A 12,161-nucleotide genomic window follows, 5' to 3' on the forward strand; every position below is an offset into this window, starting at 1 on the left:
TGATGGGTATCTGCTGTTGAAAAGTTTACCCCAAATCTTTACAATATTCAGCTGAAAACCAGTATTTATAAAGAAAAATATTATGTAGATGTTCAACTAGATTATAACATCAACCCCAAGTACTTATACCCTTATATCACAATTTTTATTCTAATTTTATAATCTGGGATAGTTCCACGGGAACAAAGTACTAGGTAAGGCTAAAATTATCTACAGTTTTCTAAGTAAAACTGACCCTGTCCTGCATCTCATCCTGGAAAATACTCAATTAAAACAACTGGAGATTTAGCCCATGGAAGGGCTTCAGATTCTGAACAAAAATGGAAGCTGAGCCTTGTAAAATTCAATTAGACACAAAAATAATGAGAGACCACTTTCAAATCCAGTTCCTGACTTTGGCTTCCAAGTGACGCTTGGCATCAGTCAGGTCACTTATTTAGGAGCTGACAGATTTTTGGCATGCCCCTCATTTTTATTTAATTAAGTTTTTGATTGCTGGTTTGTTTGCCTTTTTATTCAAAGAGTTTTACAAAGATCCTTGTAATTCTGCATCTATGCAGAGTTTAAAATTTGAGAGATGCTAATCTGTTATCACAGCATATATACATGTACAGGCTAAGACATATTAGCAACAGCAAAAAAAAAGCATTTCCAGGTGCATGAGACCTAGGAAAGTATGGAGTTCTTTCTGTGTTAGAAGTAAATTGATGTTTATATTTTTCCTGCTAAATAAGCTTACCCTCTCAATCTGTTGATATAGTTTTATTTGAGCAATGCCAGCAAATGTAACTGCCAGCACAGGTACTTCTGTACCCAAGAGCTGTATCCAGTTGCTGATTCTCCAAGCACAGTCGGCTTTATGAGCAAAACACTTTTACTTCATACTCTAGCTGATGGCTTTTCTGGTGAGGTGTTTTGAAAGAAGTCACAGTCCTAAACACTGCTATGTCAGCAAAAGTTTCATGCATAAATCTGGGCTAAACCAAAAAGCAAGCACAAGTTGACCATTCAGTGCATCAGCTATCATTGTTCCCATTAGCTAGAACATTCACACGATACCAGTTTAGCCAGACTTTTTGGAAATCCAAAAGAAACTCCCAAATAATTCTTTTAATCTGCCTCTTTGCAGTTGGCTAATCTAGCTATGCCACAATCTGTCAAAAGCTTTATGTGCTGGTCCAGTTAGTTCCCAAAATATAGGTCAAATTTTGTCTTTTTAAGGCATTCTCCTAGGCTTCCTACATTTGTTTTCACTTTCCTTTTCTTTATACCTTTCTTACAGTACCATCCAGATGGCAAAGAAATGCTCAGCCTTATTTACATAAATACAGTTTCAGACACCAGAGAGTTAGAGAACACATTGCAGGGAAAATAATGAAGATAAACTTAGCAGCTTTCAGGTGAGTGCAATCAGACAATCTTGCAGTCTTTTTTTTTTTTTTTTTTAATACACTCTACAAAAGAATGATATAATAGATTATAGTATTATGCAAAAAAACTCCTAATACCTAACCTTTTAATCTGGAAACAATGAAAGGTACTTAGGAAAAAAGAAATCTGAAAGCATCAGCCTACGGACTAGCATAGATCAGCACATTTCCATTTATGTTGATGCAGTCAGCCATTTATGTCGGGTGAGAATCTGGGCCCCCTGTGGAATTCAGAGCACAACATTAGGCACCAGGCAGATCCTTTGCTGCTGTACACATCACCTATTTATTCGGCCCCATCCAGCACAGAAGAAATTCCCCAATTTACTGGTGTTTCACTTTGCACTCTCCACAATAATGCAAATTAAAAGAAAAGACAGAAGACAGTGAGGATCCAATATGTTCTACTAGCAAAACAAACTTTGGGTTACTTTGGATCTTATTATTAGCCTCTCAGTGTGGAATATTTTAGGAAAATGTGGCTCAAATTTATGCCTGGCATAGTTCCATTCACTTCCTGAGAGATTAATTTAGCTCTTTTACTGTTTATGCTGTTTCACACATTGCACATAGGTATCAGCATAAGTCAAGAACAGAGACAAAATCATTGACTGCATTTACCTAGATCCCTATGTACGCCCTAATTGAATCACAAGCAAAAATGATTGCATGAACTGAATTTATCCAAAATTGTTAGTCTGATTTCAAACCAGCATCGAGAGGAGAGGCAAGCCTACATTATTCTGACCAAACAATATAGCTTGATAGCTCATCTCAGTGTCTAATGAAGTAACGTTTGCATAATGCATGAAGTCCAATTTAGGAAAATTGAAACTGCTTTGCCTTAAAGATGGCCAGATGTTTAGTGAGCATGTGATCAAGTGACAATTTCACCCAGAGAAATGAAGACCAAGACTGAGGCAGATAAGTCATACAGAAGGAAATTTTTCATTCCTATTTGCAGCAGGGAAGACCAGCAAACAGCTTGGTGATCTCAATTCTTCAATTACTAAAAGCAGTACAATTAAGCAACTGACATTATTAGACAAAAAGATGTTTTATTACAATATAATAATCTCTATAAATTGAAAGAATAAGGTCATACCTTTCTACAGTTCACAATTTTGATTGCCTGGTAATTCAACCTCAATCTATAGGCCTTCTAGGTAATGAAAAAAATATACTGTGCACACTGCAGTAAAAATACCTTGGGGAAATATCCACTTGAAAAGCCATTTGAAAGCACAGAACTATCAGAGTCTGATATATGGAGTGCATGTAAGCATATGGGAGTTATTTCTTTGTCTCAGTTATCCGACACAGTTTACCAAACATGAACTATCAGCCAAAGCTCACTATCCCTTGAGTCCACTAACTACTGTTTCCAAGAATGATTTTGAAATGCAAGGTCTGAAAAGAGAGGTAGTTTATTCTTATTGGGTAAACAATACAGCTGGAAAAAAATCACAAAATCTTGGGCACACATGCCCTTTTACTGATCTGAGAGAGACATCGCAAACTTCAAGTCTGTCGAGATCAATATGTTCTGGGCCAAAAAAAGTTACATTAATCAACAGACAGTCAAGATAAAGGTTAGTATGTACAACTGAATGAGGAAAAGGTGCAACAGAGAGGAAAGGTGACAAGTAGTTACCACTTGCAGAGGTTACCAGGAGCACAAGTTGTACAGAGGAATAAAACCAATGCCACTACTGAGCTTGTGCTTTTCCATATTCAACACAATTAGTAAATTTAGTTTACAGGCTTCTTCTTTTGAAGGTTTTAGTAATCTCTCTCAAGGATAAGGACCAGGAGGTCTGAAATAGCATGGCTGTCTTATGAAATGTTCTCAAAATAGTAGCCAACCATTTTTGTCTTTCCTCCTCTGTTACAGTTCACTGTGATTCTGTTTCTCCCACACAGTCTTCACAGGAACTTTTGGCTTCATAGAAGAATATTAATACAGAAGCAGATTACATGACAGTGTAATCATCACTGTGTCTATGTCAAACATGATGAAGTGTCTGCATGACCAAAGGTTTCTCCATTTTTCCAAATATACGTTCTTTATAACAGCTGGCCTAATTTATTTCCTTCAAACTTTGCTTTTTTAAATCTCAAATCACAACAGGTACAAGAACCCTATTATTACAATATATTTTTTTAAGACCAGAATTCCTATGGAAGAACACTGACAGAAAGTGCCAAGAATTATACAGATTTCTTCTAAATTTCTAATTCCACCTAAATCAAGGATTCACTATCTATGCAAGGAAAATATCAGTGGAGCTCAGACTGATATAAGTATTTAACAACCATTGAAATTTATGGTAAGTTAAGTTAGGCACTGTAAGAAACAGCTTGACACCTTCATACCTTTGTGAACATGGCCCTCAATTTGTCAAGTCATATGTATGAGAATTACAACAGGTTAATGTAGCTAGGTATTTAATACCTCCCATGACTAAGTTGCTTAAGCACTTTTGAAAATTCTGTTCTCCTTGCAAAATATGCCAAACGCAAGTCAGAGAAAGAAAGAATCAGTTATGCCTCTCCCAAGTCTCCCAAAGAATACAGTTTCCTAGGCAAGCTCCAAGTATACACACCTAGCCTTGGGGTAAGCACAGAAAACAGTCAGAAGGGAAGGTAGCAGTTTCTTTGGTTTAAGAATCTCACAACAGCCTTGAGAATTTCATCTCTTAGACCCCTGAACAGTTTCCTTATCTTTACCATTTAAAACTAAAAAAAACAGTTAGTAAAATTATTATATTAACATTAAAATGTTCGTTGCTATTTTTAATGGAGTCACTCTACTTCACTGTAATACCCAAGATGTTTAACTAAAACACATCCATGGTCAAAATTGTCTGCTTCTGTGTAGTATGCAAAAAGCTAATAATAGTTACAAAAACATCTTCCTCTCACCAAATTTATTCAGCATTCAAGGGTTGCAAATGTCATTTGTGGAAGTAGGAAAAGAGACACAAGTTTCTGGAGGAGATAGCTGTTTTAAGGGCAGAAAACAGCTTGTCCAACACAGAATGTAGCAGAACCACCTGTATCTTACAAGTCTAACAAAAAGCAGACGCACAAGATGATGGAGGTGGAGAGAGCTTTGAGGAAGAAATCTACAAAAACATATAAAGAACCTATTTTTGACCACATAAAAGTCCCTTTTACAGATCAAGAAAGTAATAAATTAAGACTACAGTGATTTAAAAGGAGAAAAGTTTACGATGTTAACAAAAGCATGGAGGTGTTGGGATACAGATATATCCCCACAATCTGTAGATTTTTTTATTTGCAGAAACAAAACATTTGTTTTATTCTTCAGTTCTGTGTAGTCACTCAGCAGAAATACCTTGTCTCTACCAGAAAAAGCATGCCTGAGAGTACTTAAGAGTCAAGGGATACCATGTTGACTAAAAAAGCTTGAAGGGAAGTGCAATACAATTCTCTCAACCTTATTTTTCAGCAATGAGACAATAAAGGAAATTATGTCCAATTAGATTGACGACAAGCTCTCGTGTGGAAAAAAATTAAGGTACGTGGGTTCTTCTGGGTTTTATTCATTGTAAGAATGGTGCAAAAAATGAAGGGCATTGCTCTGATATTTAAATGACACTGATGAATAGTATTCATTTGACATGACATCCTGCACGACATCCTTGTCTCTAAATTGGAGAGACATGGATTTGATGGATGGACCACTCAATGCATAACGAATTGGCTGGACGGTCATGCTCAAAGTGTTGTGGTCAACAGCTCAATGTCCAAGTGGAGGTCAGTGACGAGTGGCATTCCTTAGGGGTCGGTATTGGGATCGGCGCTGTTTAACGTCTTTGTCAGTGACATGGACAGTGGGATTGAGTGCACTCTCAGCAACTTTGCTGATGACACCAAGCTGTGTGGTGCGGTTGACACACTGGAGGGGATGCCATCCAGAGGGACCTGGACAGGTCCCTGGACAGGCTTGAGAGGTGGGCCCATGCAAACCCCATGAAGTTCAACAAGGCCAAGTGCAAGGTCCTGTACATGGGTTGGGGCAATCCCAAGCACAAATACAGGCTGAGTGGAGAACAGATTGAGAGCAGCCCTGAGGAGAAGGACTTGGGGGTGTTGGTTGATGAGAAGCTCAACATGACCTGGCAATACATGCTTGCAGCCCAGAAAGCCAACCGTATCTTGGGTTGTATCAGAAGAAGCGTGGCCAGCAGGTCGAGGGAGGTGATTTTCCCCATCTACTCCACTCTCGTGAGGCCCCACCTGGAGTGCTGCGTCCAGCTCTGTGGCCCCCAACATAAGAAGGACATGGACCTGTTGGAGCGAGTCTGGAGGAGGCCCATGAAGATGATCAGAGGGCTGGAGCACCTCTCCTATGAGGAGAGGCTGAGAGAGTTGGGGTTGTTCAGCCTGGAGAATAGAAGGCTCCAGGGAGACCTTATAGACTTCCAGTACCTGAAGGGAGCCTACAAGAAAGCTGGAGAGGGACTTTTTACAAGGGCATGTAGTTATAGGACAAGGGGTAATGGCCTTAAACTGAAAGAGGATAGCTTTAGTTTAGATATAAGGAATAAATTCTTCACTATGAGGGTGGTGAGGCACTGGAACAGGTTACCCAGAGAAGTTGTGGATGCCCCCTCCCTGGAAGTGTTCAAGGCCAGGTTGGATAGGGCTTTGAGCAACCTGGTCTAGTGGAAGGTGTCCCTGCCCATGGCAGGGGGGTTGGAACTTTAAGGTCCCTTCCAGTCCAAACCATTCTATGATTCTACGATTTTTACCAACCAAAAAGCCTTACAGAAACATGAAGAGTCCTCTGCTACCCAATTAGGGATTATATGGGGTCACATTGTATTCAGATGTTCCTTCATAACTACAAGCACATTTATAATGCCACTGGGATCACTCTATAGATGTTGTGAAGGCTGGGCCTGCATTCCCAAAACTTTATACCATGAAATTTTACCAAAAAACTGTAATTAGGACTGCTCTATTATTTATGGAACCAATGAGCTACATTCATTTGCTTCTTGGGTAAATCCATCACTGAAAGAACTAAGGAAGACCAAACTCTCAAAGCCATGGTTTTAATTATGTCAATATCATGCAAAAATCCAATAAACAGGTCTACACAAAAGTAATTACTCTTTCATGGAGCAATCATGGAAAGCTCAAGCTCTAAAACAAAGTTGATAAATGCTTGACCACTCAAAAACTAAATTGATTTAGGCAAAGAGACCCTCAATTTACGCTAAAGTGATTCAATATCCTTTGCAGCCATTTAGCCATAGCTTTTCTAAATTAATCTTCCCAAATGTTGGCAATAAGGGAAGTGAAGCTATGTAGCACTGGATAGACAAGGAAGGCAACTGTTACTTTCTAAAGGAACTGTAACAGTGTGTACACTTACTCTAAAGCCTAAGATCTGCAGGCCCAAGACATAGGTTATTGAAGTGGGAGAAATCAAGCATAAGAACTGGCATCAGGCTGGAAAGTAGTTTCTTTCCATACTTTGTACAAAGGCCAATTCATTTGCTCAAAGATGAGGTACCTGTTAGGTACTGTTCAGCTATGGAAAAAACATTCAGTCCAGCTGTTCTTCAGATCTTCTTGCAATGCCCATTACTGAGTGGATAAGACATTCCATTCTCCTATATTACTGAAAGTAAATTGCTAATTTGTTATACACCTTTTAAGACAACACTAAGGCTAAGTCATCCGTATTTGACAATCTGCTTGAACTCTGATAAGCCAGACCAGCAGACAGATCAGTCCATTACCAAAGACTTGTGACAGAAACTATCATTCCTCCAATAAGCAAACCGGATTTCCTGACAATATAGTAAATTATAGCAATAAGCATTTTACTGCTACACATCACAGTACACAAGCTTCATTACAGACAAATGAACATTATGCTAGTCCATCCCATTGCACCTCAAACATGGGCAGCCTAAGGCCTTTATGCAAATGTCTACCTGCTAGGTCATATTTTAGTTACACAAAGTGGGGCTCTAGAGGAGACCAAAAGTAGAAGCTGCCAAGGTGATATGTGAAAAAATCAATCCATGCTAATTTTTTCCCTTCCAGCTTCCTCCTTTCCACTCTGTTTCACTTTTGAGATTATATTAGCCTCTCACAAGCTCAATGGTGGAACAGAAGTCATAAATAGACTCAAGTTTCAGCTTATTGCTACTACCTCCCAGAAACATTTTCATAGCGAGGCACTGACTGCCAGAGCTTGAAGCAACAAGAATGAGTCTGTATGTGAGGTGATTTTGATTTATCAGCAAAAATCCATGCAGCTTAAAAGTTTTCTATAATTCATACCTTTTTTATCATGACAGTATATAAATATGCTGTAGAAACAAGAATAGTAACTTGATCATAATCTAGCAAAATGTTTAAGTGCATGATTAGTATCTTAGTCCTCGTAAATGAACAGACCCCCTCAAACTAAAATTTAATCCAGTAGTTGAGTGTTCTCTTAGGTCGCAAAGCAAAAAAGCAGCTTGTAAAATTTGCAGGGAAAAATACAAACATCCTGAGGTATTCCATTATTTTAGAGATGAACTGGACTCACCAAATGGAAAACTCACCCCTCAAAAATAACAGAGACCACCTCCCTACACAATTGCTTTACAAATAAATGAGGTAAAACAGTGAGATACAGCTAGAAAAAAACACTCCAAGTTAACAATGAAAAACAGGATATCATGCTTGTGCTCAAATAGTGTCTTGCATTATCTTTGAGAAGTCTGTAAAGGAAATATTTGGGGCTACACAGTGGGGTGAAAAACAGCTGAAAACTGGATTTAAATTAGCTTTGCCTTATTATGGAAAGATTCACCAGGTTATGTTTCTATAATTGCAGATGCTCCAATAGTAGTTTTAACTATCAAGTAAATAGACATAGAAACTAAAAATATGCAATAAATTCAGACTTAATTATAAGCTCTGAATAATATTTTAGACAAGTCTCCACATCAAGACTATTCTTTTAAATACCTATCATGTCTAGTGGAGAAGCAAAATGAGCATGTGGCGACTTTGAAACTGAAGTTCAAGGAAATCTATCAATATATTAAGGGGCAAAAAAGAGTAAGGATTGCTTTTATTCTACAACACTTAACTGAAAAAAAGGGAAATGCAGCATCCATAAAGATATACGACATAGCCTAGAGAGTGGACACAAAAGAATGAAGTGATGAAACACACAAAAGAAACACTCTGTGTTACCTTTATTCTTAGGTAACCTTTTCAGATTACCTGAGAATAAAGAGATGAGCATATATCCAGCAGATAACCAATTAACAGTTTTATGAACAGGTCAGTACAGTTTATAAGCTTGTTTCTCATACTGTCTCTTCAACATACTTTCTGTACAGCTGCATTAAAATGAGATTCCAGTTGCTAAAACCATATAGGTGTCAAATTCTTCCTTCACCAGCAACTTGTGCTGCAGCCTCAGATTCCTGTAGCTACTCAGTTAAGACTATAAGTGTGTACACACAAACACACAGACTTTGATGATATTGAGATTTAATAGTCTATGTAACCTCAGAGTGTTTACATTTCTGTCTCACAAAACTAGGGGACTTTTTTTTTCCCATCTGTTACATCTGATTCCCACTTTGCATATTGACACGGTCTCTCCTTTTTCTGTTTTTTTATACACGAGCCAGTACTGCTTATCTATAGAAAACCAGGCTACAGTAAGCCACATTAAGATCTAAGTTCTATAAAGCAACTTATAAACCTTTGCTGCTGTTTAAAAGAACTGGGTTGTTGACAAAAATTGGAGCATGGATTTTAATGCAAAAGCATATGCTTCCTGGACGCCATTTTGAATGGGAAGTGTTAAAAAAAAAGACACTAAGATAAGAAAACTGAGTGATCTGGAATTCATACACCTGTTTTACAATATAAAGTGGGGGGAAAAAATAAAAACAAGATTTCAGATTAATTTTCAAATTTAAAAAACTCACTGAGAATATCTCTAACAGCAGTGGAATCATGTTCATTATGATTACAGATATAACACAGTTTTTAAATACAGAATAGGTTGAAATAAAATCTTGCGATAGATATGAATATTGCATCCTACAAGTCAGGGTCTCTAATGACACTGTAACATGAAATGGCAAGTTGCAGCTTTCTGTAACTTTATGAAGAGATGAAAACCAAGGTGAAGGGATATAATATGCACACAGGAAGATGTAATTTGGCTCAGAACACACATGTGTCATTTACTTCTAAATCAACCAGTTCATATTTCTTTTAAATCAGTCCAAGCTCACATCCTATTATGTTTTTCATAAAGGACAGGTATCAAGATATTTATGCAATAGATGGCTTTTATTTGTTAAAAAGCCACCCTAAAACTTTTGAATGGGCATTCAAAACATCTCAGAGTTTTAAATTTCAAAATCCTCTTGTCTAGTATCAATCATTTCTGTCATTTCATAACATCATACCATAGCTCAAAATGCTGAAATTACTGTCTTCTTCAAAGCCACTGCCACTTGAGACTACCTCCTAGTAGCACTCAGTTCATTATTCAGCCTTCTTTTACTTCTTTCTTCTTACACAATTCCTATTTCTTGCTACTTAACATTAGCTTGTTTTAGACAGTGCCCCAAAGAAATCTTCCATGTCACAGACAAAGGAAGAGTCACCACTGTCTATCCAGAAAACAAGTTTCTATTGTCATCATAAAGATGTTAGAATGATGAATCTCTAATAGAAGAGCATCTGCATTACCTTCTCACAATCAGTCCTGTTTTTTCTGGAAATCTTGAGGTTCTAAATAGACACTTTTTGAAAGCAACTAGGAAGTGAATCACTGATAAGGCCTTTAGGGGAAGTGGTATAAACCCTCTGCAAACAGTCTGGAATGCAGGGTCAGCCATATATTCCTGTGGATTACACCAGCTTCGTCACAGAGAACATTACCTTTCCCTTGACTGCAAGCCTTTTTGAGGGGATCCCTAACATTTCTTCCCCTTGTGGCACTTCCAGCCTCAGTCTAAGAGGATTTCTTTTTCTTCAGGGCCACATGTATTCACATACAATTCATCTGAGGTTATCTTTGCTGTAGGTAGGTGCCTGGTAGCAACTGCCTTTTTTCTGACTGTTAAAGAAACAGTGAGATATTAATATTCATACTCAAGTCTAATCATAATTACAACAAAGTTACTGACATCTGAAAAGCTTTGCTCTACAAAATTGGCTTGAACATTCAACTGAACACCCACTGAATAGATAACAAAGTAAATTATTTTACTTCCTAGGTTTCACCCACAGGATGAAAAGCACTGATGGAAACTGATAAGAAAATATACCTGCAGAGTTTGATATCTAGAGAAGCTCCACATGATTTTCCCTCAGAAGTGCTGCAGATTAAGAAAAAAGTGATAGAGCTAAGGGCTAAGTTTGGAAGTACACAGCAGGGAAGTCCTCCTTGTACATGTTGATGATCTCACTCTTGAAATAGAAGAGATAGAAATCAATGTAATCATCTTTCTTTTTGCTCAATCAACTACCATCTTGCTGAGTTGCCTTAACAGAATAGCTCAACTTTTAATAATAATTTAAGGGAGAAAAGCTAAAAGTTCCTCTCCTGCTGAGAAATATAGCATATGTAGATTCTCACAAGAATACTTTTTTCTCTCAGAATACTATTCTAAATTCTGTACACGATTTTCACACACATTCCTCAGAGTTCCATTATATGACAGGGATCAGACTGAAGATGGTCCCTTCCTTCCTCTTCCTCTGCCACAGGTAATTTCCAGCTACTGTTTCTGTTCAGCTGTTTGTGTACCCATGCTCCAGAAGTTCACAGGCTACATGAAAAACTGCTTACTTAAAAAGAAATAAATATTTTTTTTAAATTATTATTTTTAATTCCAGAAAGTGTTAATTTTTTTTTCCAGTAGAGCATCACAAAGCTACTGCATATTGTAGCCAAACAGTTGAAATAACACAAATGGGGAGAAAAATAGCTCCTCAGTCAGTTCTGCCACTGGAGAGACCAGTTATCGTACAGCACCATAGCTTGTAGGTTTGTGAGGAGGACTTCCCATCTTCATTGTAAATTTGAGACTGCAAGCTCATTTCTGCTCTCTCATGTAAGTTTGGACAAACTTCAAAGTAACAGAGCAGAAATGGAGCTTTTGGACAAAAGTGTGCTACATTTGAGTGCCTAATGTTAATCTCCTATATTGATAATTAGGTTTGAGAACAGAAGTAAAACTCAAAAGTGCTTAGCTAGTTTAGATTTGTTTCAGTGGGATATACTGTCCACAAGCATATCTGAAACAAGGTCCATTTCTATTCAAAAATTTAAATATAGCTTTAAGCAGACTTGAGTCCTTAAAACTTCAGGTAACTACATTTTATATTTCGTCATTGTTTTATTTATCATTCTGCCCTTACAGATTATACATAGTTTTTTTCAGCTGTAACCAAGAAATTTCTCTACACCATACACTCATTAACTATCCTAATAAGACCATCTACTATCAAAGAGATACAGTATGCATTTTTTAAATTGATATCTTGGTGCATCTTTCCATCTTGGTGCCATAAGATATCCTGAACTCAAAGGTAAGGGATAAATAAACTAGTCATGTTTTCACTGTGCCATAATAATCTTCCAAGAAATGCTGGTTCCTTCTATTATTATTTTTTCCTTCTTCCTACCTGAAGCGGTTCTGATCAAATGCT

The 12,161-nt window shown here is 37.5% G+C and overlaps 1 protein-coding gene across 1 annotated transcript in view; it reads right to left on the reverse strand.

Annotated features, from left to right (window-relative positions):
- GABRG3 (gamma-aminobutyric acid type A receptor subunit gamma3) overlaps nucleotides 1-12,161 on the reverse strand; it is a 327,143-nt gene that overhangs the window by 295,438 nt on the left and 19,544 nt on the right. The gene's annotated exons all lie outside the window — the stretch shown is intronic.

The sequence above is a fragment of the Ciconia boyciana genome, chromosome 1, assembly GCF_034638445.1.
Source record: "Ciconia boyciana chromosome 1, ASM3463844v1, whole genome shotgun sequence".
Taxonomy (NCBI): Eukaryota; Metazoa; Chordata; class Aves; order Ciconiiformes; family Ciconiidae; genus Ciconia; species Ciconia boyciana.